The sequence below is a fragment of the Acanthochromis polyacanthus genome, chromosome 5, assembly GCF_021347895.1.
Source record: "Acanthochromis polyacanthus isolate Apoly-LR-REF ecotype Palm Island chromosome 5, KAUST_Apoly_ChrSc, whole genome shotgun sequence".
NCBI classification, from domain to species: Eukaryota; Metazoa; Chordata; class Actinopteri; family Pomacentridae; genus Acanthochromis; species Acanthochromis polyacanthus.
In genome coordinates this window covers 43,013,107-43,024,008 of record NC_067117.1, presented here as the reverse complement: position 1 = coordinate 43,024,008, position 10,902 = coordinate 43,013,107, and the positions used below count along the sequence as shown (strand labels likewise).

Genomic DNA, 10,902 nt, shown 5'->3' with positions numbered 1-10,902 from the left:
GGGTACATCTGTATCAAATGGATACATTCTATGGTCCTGTGATTTCTGATCAGCAATAACTAATAAACAAATGCTGCATTTCTAAAAAGTGCTGCATTTCTGACAGTGCTGTGTGGGGGAATGAGCAGCCTTGGAGGAGGACTGCCTCTGAGTATTTTTCTTGTTAATTTTGTAAACTAACCCGACAAATTTTTAATAAAGTTTTGAAACTACAAAATGGCACACAAAAACCTAACAAATCCGAGGGTTCCCTATGAGCAGGCTTCAATGCTGTGTGTGTCATTTTATATTGTGGACTGCGGATGTAAATGAACAAATGGGCGTTCATTCATGTGCACTGTCCCTACCAAATAAAGAAATAAATATTCATGTGAAATGCTGAGCTCCGGGATGAGGCGGGATGTGCTGCTGGATGCTGACGGCTTGACGGGAGGGAGGAGAGCAGGAGGGAGGGAGGAAGTCCTTCATACAGCTCCAGTAGAGGAGGAGAGGAGAGGACAGAGCATCCCAGGAAGGAAGAGAAGGAGGGAGGAGGACACACCGAGGCTCCTGCCAGCATCACCGCCTCCTGCGCTCCGTCCGCGGCTCGGAGAGAAAAGCTTCTTCTCGAGGTAAACACCACCTTTTTCCTCCTTTCTCCTCTTATCTTCACCTTCTCATTCCTCCTGCAATGCGGCGCTGTTTGCACCGTAAGCTCAGAAAAACATGAGGGTCTGTGTGTCGGTAAGAGGTGGTCTGTTTACCGGAGAACGGACGGGATTCCGTTTATTCATGTTTTTGACGCAGTAGCGTAGCGCAGCAGCAGACAGAAGCACAGGACCAGATACAGAACCTGGTCTGCCTCTGTGCGACCAGGACCCCTTCACAATCTGCCTGTTTAGCAGCATCAGTGTCCGCTGGGCTTCAGTAGCATGTCCTGTTAGCTGCATCCACACGTATGTGCTGATGAAAGGCTTCTTCTGGTCTGTAGGAGCATTCTGTGCTGCTGACAGTCAGATGTTATTGTTCAGGTCTGTGATTCCAGCCGTTAGCTCCATGCTGGGTTCCTCCTCCAGGCTCAGGGCTGTTGCTGTAGCTGAATCAGGGCCTGGACTCAGCAGAACCCCTCCAACTCATGGTCTAGTTCTCCGTAATGTAGGAGGGTTAGGGCTAATTTAGTATGATCTGATACTGTGGCTCACTGACTGCTCCCTGGGTTTACTGCTCATCATCCTCCTGCTCTCTTTCCCCACATTTCCTGTCTAACTTCACTGTCACTATCTGGAAGGGCAAAACTAAGAAAAGGGAGAAAAAAAGGACTAACAATGTTTTCTGGAGTATGGAGACAAGAAAAGGCTGGAGTTGAGTCAGTAAACTGTATGTCTGAGAGGTGAACAGTTAGCAACCTGCAAACAGCAGTTAGGCTGAATGACGTGGTGCAATTAAACAAGAAGATGAATAATTCACATTTAAGCTGCTCTGTTGCTGTTTTATCTTCTGTTTGGTTGTGGCCAATACGGTTTCCTCTATTCGTATTTTCTGTTGGATTTTTTTACAACATTTACTTGCCTTACTGACTGTCTAGCACCGTGCTGTGGGGGTGTTATCCAGTCAGTGAGATGCTGTCCCTGCTGTCCATCATGTGTCTTTGCCCCTGAGAACGGAGCTTTTGGAGCAGAAATGTTTGACTTCACGTGCCGTTGGCCTTCAGAGGTGCATAGAAGCTTCTCAGTGGAGGCTGCTGTTCTTTCCTCTCATCAGTCTTCATGAGTCTTGGTAAAAGCTGGAGCTCCTGAAGTGTGACAGTGCTCAGCTTCTTCTTGATTTTGTTCTTCATACAGATTCTGTTTTACTTGAGACTATTTTTGATTGTTATCTGCTGCCTTTGACCCCAGTTTGAAGAAAACAGACACATCTAATACTTCTCTCTGTGTAGAATAAATTATAAAATCTCATAATGTGACATGAAGTTTTATACTTGCAGGAGCAGATTTGTGCTTAGGATTTTCCTCTTTGTTTTCCAGTCACTAAGCCTGTCTGACACTTTGACTGGTGTGGTCTTTAGAGCTGCTGAAGGTACTCGTTTTGTGTTGACTTGTCAGATTGTAGAACAGTGATGCTGCAGAAGTCCTCCACTGGCTGTAGAATACAGAACTAAGATACACAGCAGAAGGAAGTGAACAGAGATCTTCTGAGCTCAATGCTGTGATTTGGAGTCTGTCAGAACATGAAAAGAAATACTGTTGATACATTGGTTGTGTGACGTTGTGTGATAGTTACGACTGCATTTACACTGAAGCTCTAATATACGATAAAATAATACCTAAAGATGACATATACATGGGTCTCATTTTTACTTTATGAAGCGTACCTGACATGACAAAACTAGTATGAAATTTGAACTCCACTTAAAACATTGTGAAAAATGTACAGACTGTTGAATTTAAATATGAATTTTTGAAACTAAATACTTGTTTTCCATCATGTCAGAGAGATCAATCAGTTTGATCTCTGTGTATCAGTACAGAGTCAGTAAAGTGTTTCATCCTGGTCATCACACAGGTTGGAAGCAGGGGAAAACTACCGGATTAGCTCTGCTGAAACAGAAGAAAATACATGTTAAAGTTGTCTGATTTCCATGTTGAATGTCTGAAACGCTCGGTGGTTAGCACCGTCGCCTTGCAGCTAGAAGATCCACGGTTCACATCCCGGTCAGGGATCTTTCTACATGGAGTCTCCATGTTCTCCCTGTGCATGCGTGGGTTTTCTCCGGGTACTCCGGCTTCCTCCCACAGTCCAGAAACATGCTGAGGTTAATTGGTGATTCTAAATTGTCCGTAGGTGTGAATGTGAGTGTGATTGTGTGTCTGTATATGTAGCCCTGTGATAGACTGTTACCTGTCCAGGTGTCTCCTGCCTTCACCCGAGTCAGCTGGGATAGACTTCAGCACCATGACCCTGATGAGGATGAAGCGGTGGATGGATGATGGATGAATGGATGGATGGATGTATTCTGTTTGTTTCATATTAATGTCACTGAAAGGAAAGCTTGTTTACTTGCTTGTGTTGCAGACAGAAATGAGTGTCCATCTGGACAGACTTTCACTGCCTTCAGATGGTCAGTGGGTGTTTCTCAGAGCTCCTACACTAGAACGCAGAGGTGAAAAATGATAGAGAAGAATTCAGAGAGGTCCATAGCTGTCAGCTGAAGTTACAACAAATGGAGTCAGAAGTATGATAATGATTTTAGGAGTGGGCAGATGCTGAAAGCAGCTGTGGTTGGAGGCCATTTTAGAGGCCCATCGTGTGGAGATCATGACATGATAATGTTTCATCAGAAAACTATGTTGATTATTACTAATAATGGTCAGTAAAATGTCGGCCTTCACCCCTCTCCTCTGAAGCTCCCTGACTTCTGCTCTGTTCTCCCCTGTGTGACTCTTGATTAAACCAGTTGAACAGATCATTAGTTACACATACCTGCTCTGATGTAATCCTGAAGTCATCATGACATCCTTCCCAATGGAAAACCTTTAAGGCTTAAAGGTGATTTCAGATTTTAAAGAGGAGCAAAGTACTCATGTTCACAGAGTGGTTCTGGCCTCAAAGAGTCCTGGTTCTGTGTGACTCTTGGATGTGGACTTCAGGCAGTAATCTGCTGTCTCCACTGCATTTGGCCTTCTTCTTCCCTTCACGACTAGAAGAAACATGCCAAACCTCCAAGCAGCAGCCTATGTGCCCAGAATGAAAGGTTTTGCCAGAGATTTGGATTGTGTCATAAATCAGGCCTGCTTGGTTCTGTTCAGCAGATTGTAAAGAACATCAATAATAATGAGCTGAAATGAATGAAAGACAGCAGACGTCTATCCACATGTTGATACAACTGTTTTTAACTGCTGACACATCATGTTCGCTGCAAATCAAAATGTGTTCAGTCGAATGTTTTACAGCATTAATATAAACTTGGTGATTGTTTGTCTCTATGTGTAGTCCTGTGATAGACTGTTACCTGTCCAGGTGTCTCCTACCTTCACCCTCAGTCAGCTGAAACAGACTCCAGCCCCCTGTGACCCTGATGAGGATGAAGCGGTGAATAAGTGATGGATGGATAGATGGACGGATGGATACCTATATAAACACTGATACAGCAGTATCTGCAATAAGCTGAAGTTGCCAAACAATGTAGAATACTTCTGTATAATATGCCTCTTTTCTTAGCACAGCGAACTTAGTACATGCAGATTTCTTCAGTTTTCAGAACATGAAAGCTGTCCATCTAAAGGTTACCTGAAGTAATGATCCTGACTTGGAAAATTGTGATTTTGGGAAAACAGTCTTTTATAATAAATCTGATTGTGTTTTATAGGGTTTGGGTTGTAGGGATTTTTCTTCAGTCTGCTCCTCAGAACCTTCAGGTCTCCATCTGAAGGCTGCTACTGATCTATCGGTGAATGGACCAAACTCCTTGTTCATGTGGTACGTTCTGAGTTGGAGTGGAACAGTGAGGCCTTAAGCCCTCGCTCACAGAGGATTGGTGTGAGTGTCCGGCCTGCTCAACAGCTCTTTGTACTGTAAGGGGTGAGATCAGAGGGGTCAATCTCAGCCTTCTGTCAGACAGCTTCAGCCTCTACGCTGCCCAAGTGTCAGATAGATGCAGAGATAGGAAGCCAGCTGGAAGGATTCTCTGTTCTGTTCAAAGTCATTCTAATGATAGCTGAGCCAGTAGAAGATGGCAAGTCCTGAAATCTGAAATTCCAGAGCTTCCTTTGTTCATTACCTCCGCCAAGGAGGTTATGTGACACCCGGCGTTTGTGTGTCCGTCTGTCTGTCTGTCTGTCTGTCTGTCTGTTAGTAAGATAACTCAAAAACGCCTGGGCAGATTCAGATGAATTTTTTAGGGGATGTAGACTATGGTAAGAGGAAGAGCTGATTTAATTTTGGTGGCAATCCGGAAAGGATCCTGGATTCTGGATTACTTTGAATTTTTTAGTTTGTTTTAGTAGGTGGTCCAAAGTATGACAAAAACATCATAGGTTAGTATGTCGTCCAACAAATTGGAACAAGGTGTCCAGATAGCTCAACTGGTTAAGAAGGTGATTCATAAACAGAACTGTGTCAGAGATGCAGGTTTGATTCCAGCTCATGATCCTTTACTGCATGGGTTTCCTGTTTTCCTCTCTGTCCTTGGTGGAGGTCTGCGCTCTCTGAGTGCTTTTCTAGTTTATTCATGTTCTTACAGGAAGCAGATGGCATTTTACATTTGTCCCTAAAACACACACTTCTGTGCTGTCTGTGTTGTAGGGCAAAACAAAACTTTACTTTAGATCTTTTTCAGAAACTCTAGTTCTGCTCAGCACACCTGGTCATCCATGACCCCTGCAGCTGCTCTAACCCCCCATGATGTGCAGGACCCCCAGGTTCAGGACCACAGCACCTCTAACTCAACATCCACATATTTCTAATGTTATAAAAGTTGAGTACAGAAGTTGGGGACAAAATGCAGGTGACGTGAAATGACATTTTTCAGGATGAATCTGTGTTCTAGTGGTTAGCAGGGTGTGGATCTGCTTCTAGTAGAGCAACAGTTTGCGGTAAATCTAGTTTTTGGCTAATTTGTGCAGCTTTGGTTTTACAGATTTCTCTTTAATTTTATATTCACACCTGCTGGGGATATACCTGGCAGTACAAGATGAACTAAACTGGATGAACTGGAAGGGATGTTACTGATAATTTAAGATGTCCTGACTCTCAGTTCAGCCCAGTGTTGTGAATGTGTGTTCTGTTGAATTGTGTTGCTGGTGTGAGTCCTAAATCATCACACTTTTCTACTTAGACATGTTTGTAGAAGTATTTTACTGAAGTACCATCACTTTACTCCTTTTACTTTCATTGCTGAAAACTTTTATGTATATATCCTGTCTTTCTGTGTTCTCGGGTTTGTTTCATGAAATAAGTGTGAAATGTATGTGAGGTCTAGTGATATGGAAAACTACGTGTGAAGTTTTTGATTTTAGAATCATGGTTTAACTCACAGCTCTGTGGATGTTTATACAGTATAGGGGTAGGTTAGTTTGGGTATTACTGCGTCTGTGTGTATTTCACGATTTCTGAGTTGACTTGGCAGAGGGGTTTAGGTTTAGCTGAAGTATTGAGTCTTCCAGGAGGTGGAGTCCAAAATAAAACTCAGTCAAGCACTAGCTACTAATAGCTGGAGAGCACCATGTAGCTGTCACACTGATAATGTTAGTTAGATAATGTTGGAGCTTGTTATGATCCAACCTCTAGGGTCAGCTGGATGTAACAAAATCACCAGATGTTATTTAGTTCAGGTAAAGCAATTTATTGCTCAGTAGCAAGGAAAACAAGACTGGTGCATGCTACGAAATCAAAGAACCAAATGAAGGCTAACAGAGTTCACAAACTAGCTAAACACAAAAACAACTAAACTCCCTAGCAAAACCAAAACCCAGTAGCAACACCCACCACAAGAACCATAAACTAGTACACACAGTGCACAGAACGAACCAAACTAAACTGGTGCCTCTAAACACAGATACTTAACACACAATACACGAAGACTCAAGTTACGAATAACTTCTCACAAAGTTAGCGGATTGCTAAAAGGAGCCAGAGTCTCCACTAAGAATGGTGCTCCTCACCAAATTAGCGGCCGCCAGCAGAAGCTCTAAATGTCTGTTGTTACCCCTCAGTGGCTACAGAACTGACAGACCATACTGGAATACAAGTCAACACAAAGAGGCACCAGGGCGGACTGGAACATTCAAATATTCGTTATTAATTGGACCTGAATATCTGGAGCACAGAAATTGCTGTTTGGACTAGCCCTCCTCTCCATCTGCCATGATGTGCTTGGATTAATCTTTTCCTGCCTTGGTTATGTAAGTTTGTGATGTTCTCTTTGACTCTCTCTCCTCTGACCTGCACTCTGCTTCACTCCACTTTGACTTTGGACCAATTACAACAAAGTTCTCTAGCATTATGGAGTTTGTCACATAGCAAGATGTCTCCAGTGGTCATAATGTACATCAGTGTACAGCTAGCTCTACCTGTAGCCTGTAGGTAGTGTAGTAACTCAGGATCAAGCTTAGGAACCTCTCATGCGACTGTGCTCTAGTTTTACAGTATTCTAGCGTTAGGGAAGGGTCACGCCCAGTACAGTTTAAAATCCTGACTCAAAACAGTTGCTTGTGCGTCTTGGTTTACCACAGGGTAGAGGTAATATGAGCTGAGGTATGGAGTACATCCAACCACTGGGTGACAAAATAAGCAAATCATCCATTCTTTTTTGTCACTGTCAGTCCTTTCACTAAAGTCACAGTGGTCTGTCTACAGAATCTGATTTTTCAAAAGTGGTAATTGTGTGCAGTTTGTTTCAGTGCTATGAAAACTGTCTTTATTTCTGTCACATCCTTGTTTGATTTCTTCTTAGTTCACTATATTTCTTTGGCATCATACAGTCTGTCTTTAATTCTCCTGCTGACAATCAAATGGACTTTTCAGACTCTCCCTTGGCTGCTGGCTCTGCAGCTTTTTCACATGTTCTTGTGGTGTATCGCTATCTGTTGCTCCTTCAGTGGTACATTTTCTTCACAAAACCACAAATTTAACACCACTCACTAATCCAGCAGGAGGCAGAGTGTACAGCCTCAGTACTCTAAGACCCACCGGACAGAAACTCTACTTAGAAACATCAAATTATTCTGAAATAATTGAGGTCATTTGTGGTTACGTGCATATACATAGAAAATAAATAATGTTTCAAACAGCTAAAACAATGACTTTGTTCGGCTTTCTTTTTTAGGAGCATAATCATATGTTTCAGGGTTCTCACCAGGATTTTTTTTCAGCGTAACGGCAGGTCCTCCCGCACGCACATGCAATAGACGGGAACGTGCATGCGCTCGCACGCGAAATAGACGGAAACGAGTCAATCGACAGGAAAGTACGGCTGAAGTGGGGAGACATAAATTAACCTAGATAGGCACCCAGTCGATAAAAACAAACGCACATGGCGTTATCTGTCAAAATAACAGCAGTGGCCCTAATTACAGTGTTAACCCTTCCTGTTCGGCCCGACCGTGGTCAGGAAGCCCGGGGTTAACCCCCTTCACTTCCTCAGCAGCCGTAGAGGCAAAGACACAGGAGCCCAGCCGTATGGAAGAACACTGCAGCCTTTATTGTCTATAAACAGTGGCTGAACCACACAGTACCACCAACCCAGCAACTACACACCTTCTCTGCTCCTCTACCGAACTGCCGTCTCTCTCGCTCGCGCTGCATTCAGGGTCGCTTTGACATCTCGCTCTCCCCCTCTCTCCCACACACACACACGCTGCTCTCTCTCCCTCTCTCATGATGGAGCCACACACTCTCATAACAGCGTAATCTTTGAAATGCGTTGGCATAGCGGCCCTAATCACTGCGTAATCTTTTAAACTGACAGCGTAACGGCCCGTTAGACAGGGTAACGGGCCGTTACGCTGTCTAACGGGCCGTTACGCTGAAATGCGCTGGCGAGAACCCTGTGTTTTGCTTGGAAGGTGTTCAAATCTGGCTATACACAGATCATACTGAACTGGTGCTGGTTTAAACGGTCATACTGGTCTTGTTTTTCAGTGTTTCTCTCCTGGTTCTCATACTATTTGCTCAACAAGTTTCATGAACTGTGAATAAACAAAAAAACAAAACAAAACAAAACAGAAAGCTGTGTATCTAAAAATGGAAGTAGAATGATGTTCAGTTTCTTTCAATAGCACCAATTCAAAACATATCAGCTGAAGGCACTCAAGACCATAGAAAATTATACAGAGAACCCAAGAAATCCAATGTTTCCTTTAGATTCTCGCTGAGCAAGCGCCTAACAACAGCTGGAGGTGTTTGACAGAATTATTGGGACATCAGACAATAAGGGATTACAATATTCCAGTCTAGAGGTTATAAATGCATGGACTAGTTTCTCAGCATCGCTCTGAGACGGGTCGTTGTGAGTTTGACATGATGTAGGTGAAACAAGGCTGTTACTGAGTTGTTTTTTGTGTGAGTTAAAGGAAATATCCTGGTCTAAAACAACTCCAAGACACATCACAGTAGAACTGGAAGCAGCGCCACCCCGAGGAACTATCTGGTTCTACCAGAACACACTCTCTGGTAGATTAGTCAGAGAACATGAGAAGTGTGGGAGTTTTATTTTCATATTAAGCAGCAAAGAGGTCATAGCATGATGTGTATGAGTTCATTTGCCTTACTTACACTGCAGGTAGTGCAATATGAACAACACCCTGCAGTCCTAGCTGTTTATCTTCAGGTCTCTGCTGTTTAACTCCAGTCTGACTTCACTGGAAAGCAGCATTTCAGATTCTTAAAAACACACAAAGTCTGTCTCACTGAGCACCAATATTGTGTGACCTGAGATCTTTAATAACTCCACTTTATGTAAATATATCCGCCTACGCTGCAGTAAGCAGCGCTGAGTCGTTCCAAACAGCCAAAGTGTGTGTGTGTGCAGATACAACCTCTAGAGTGTGAAACTAGACAGAAAACATGGACAGAGAGAACATTAACCATCAGCGTTCTACGTCTGTGACACTGACTCAGTGCTTCAGAGGACTTGGTGTCAAACTCAGTCCTCTCCACATCAAGCCTGCTTCACACCCAGGACACAGAAACCTTCAGCGCTCACAAAACTGATGTAAAAATGAAAATGTCAAGCTATATTTTCTAATTATGGATATTTTTAATGTATCCATTTTTAATTTAATCACCTTACTTTAGTTGTTTATCAGTAGCCAGGTAATACTTTTTATGTGAACACCAATGGACATGCATATAATTAAAATAATACAATAAATGAGAATTAAGGATAGATCTCACCTTGATGCATTTCAATCCTTTTAGGTAGACTGAGTTTTAGTAAAACTGTCTTCCTTCTAGATCCCAGCTAATCTGAATAGTTTGTCTGAACATGTGGTGATGTCTATTCATTATCAGGCTTGGCTCTGATTGTTACGTGTTCTTTGTTTCACTCACTGATTACTACATGGCTGCCCACACGGTGTCTGCTGACCTGCTCTGAACCTGGTCTTCATCATATTATGTTTGTGTGGAATGAGAGAATTACAGCCAGTTTATGATTACTAATAATTAACTGTTGTTTTCTGGTCCTGATATGACTGACTAGACTTAGATATTTGAAGAGGAGGTGAAAATTCTATATGAGGTGAGGTATCTTGGAAATAAACTTTATTGATCCTTAATGGGAAATTAGTTGTAACAGCATCATGTTAACATAAACAACTGAGACAACAGAAGGAGGAGTGAGGTGGAACTGATCTGACGGAGGTCCAGAGCTGGTGGAGGAGGGCCAAGCTGGAGAGCATGAAGGTAGAAGTTTGAAAATCACCTCAGAGTTTCCAAAGTCATCAGACATCATCATTTGGAAATGCCAGTCCCATTAAAAAAAAAAAAAAGCTTCATGTTTTTAATTGGTTTTTAGTTTAAATGTCTATTTAACTTCAGCTAATGTGTGTCTTACACCCACAGTCACCATATTAATTGGAAAGATACCGTGTTGAAAGAAACCAACCCTTTAGCCTGGATAATCACCATTCACCCATCAAAAACTCTGTGCACACACCAAAAACATTTCAGGTACTGAGCCATTCATATCAGCTTTTCCTCCATACTGACAGTCGTTTATAGCTCCTACAGTCCATGCTGCCGTTCTTTTCCAATCAGTGCTTTGTCCTGCAGGACTGCAGACTACCTTCTCCGGGTTGATGCTGTTATGTGGCTGCTGTGTGCTCAGACAAAAAAATGACTCTGGAATGAGTAAAACATGTGTTCTAATGTCAGAACTGTTCAAGTTTGTGTTTTCTATGAGCAGAGAAATGAGCAGAGCATATC

The 10,902-nt window shown here is 42.7% G+C and overlaps 1 protein-coding gene across 2 annotated transcripts in view; it reads left to right on the top strand.

The window, feature by feature from the left end:
* Positions 1–410: 410 nt before the first annotated feature.
* The window catches only part of cntn2 (contactin 2), a 192,706-nt gene continuing 182,214 nt past the window's right edge, over positions 411–10,902 (top strand). For both annotated transcript variants that reach the window (XR_007941819.1, XM_051948014.1), the window contains exon 1: positions 411–611. The gene's annotated coding sequence lies outside the window, so the exon portion shown is untranslated. The remainder of the gene's footprint in view (positions 612–10,902) is intronic.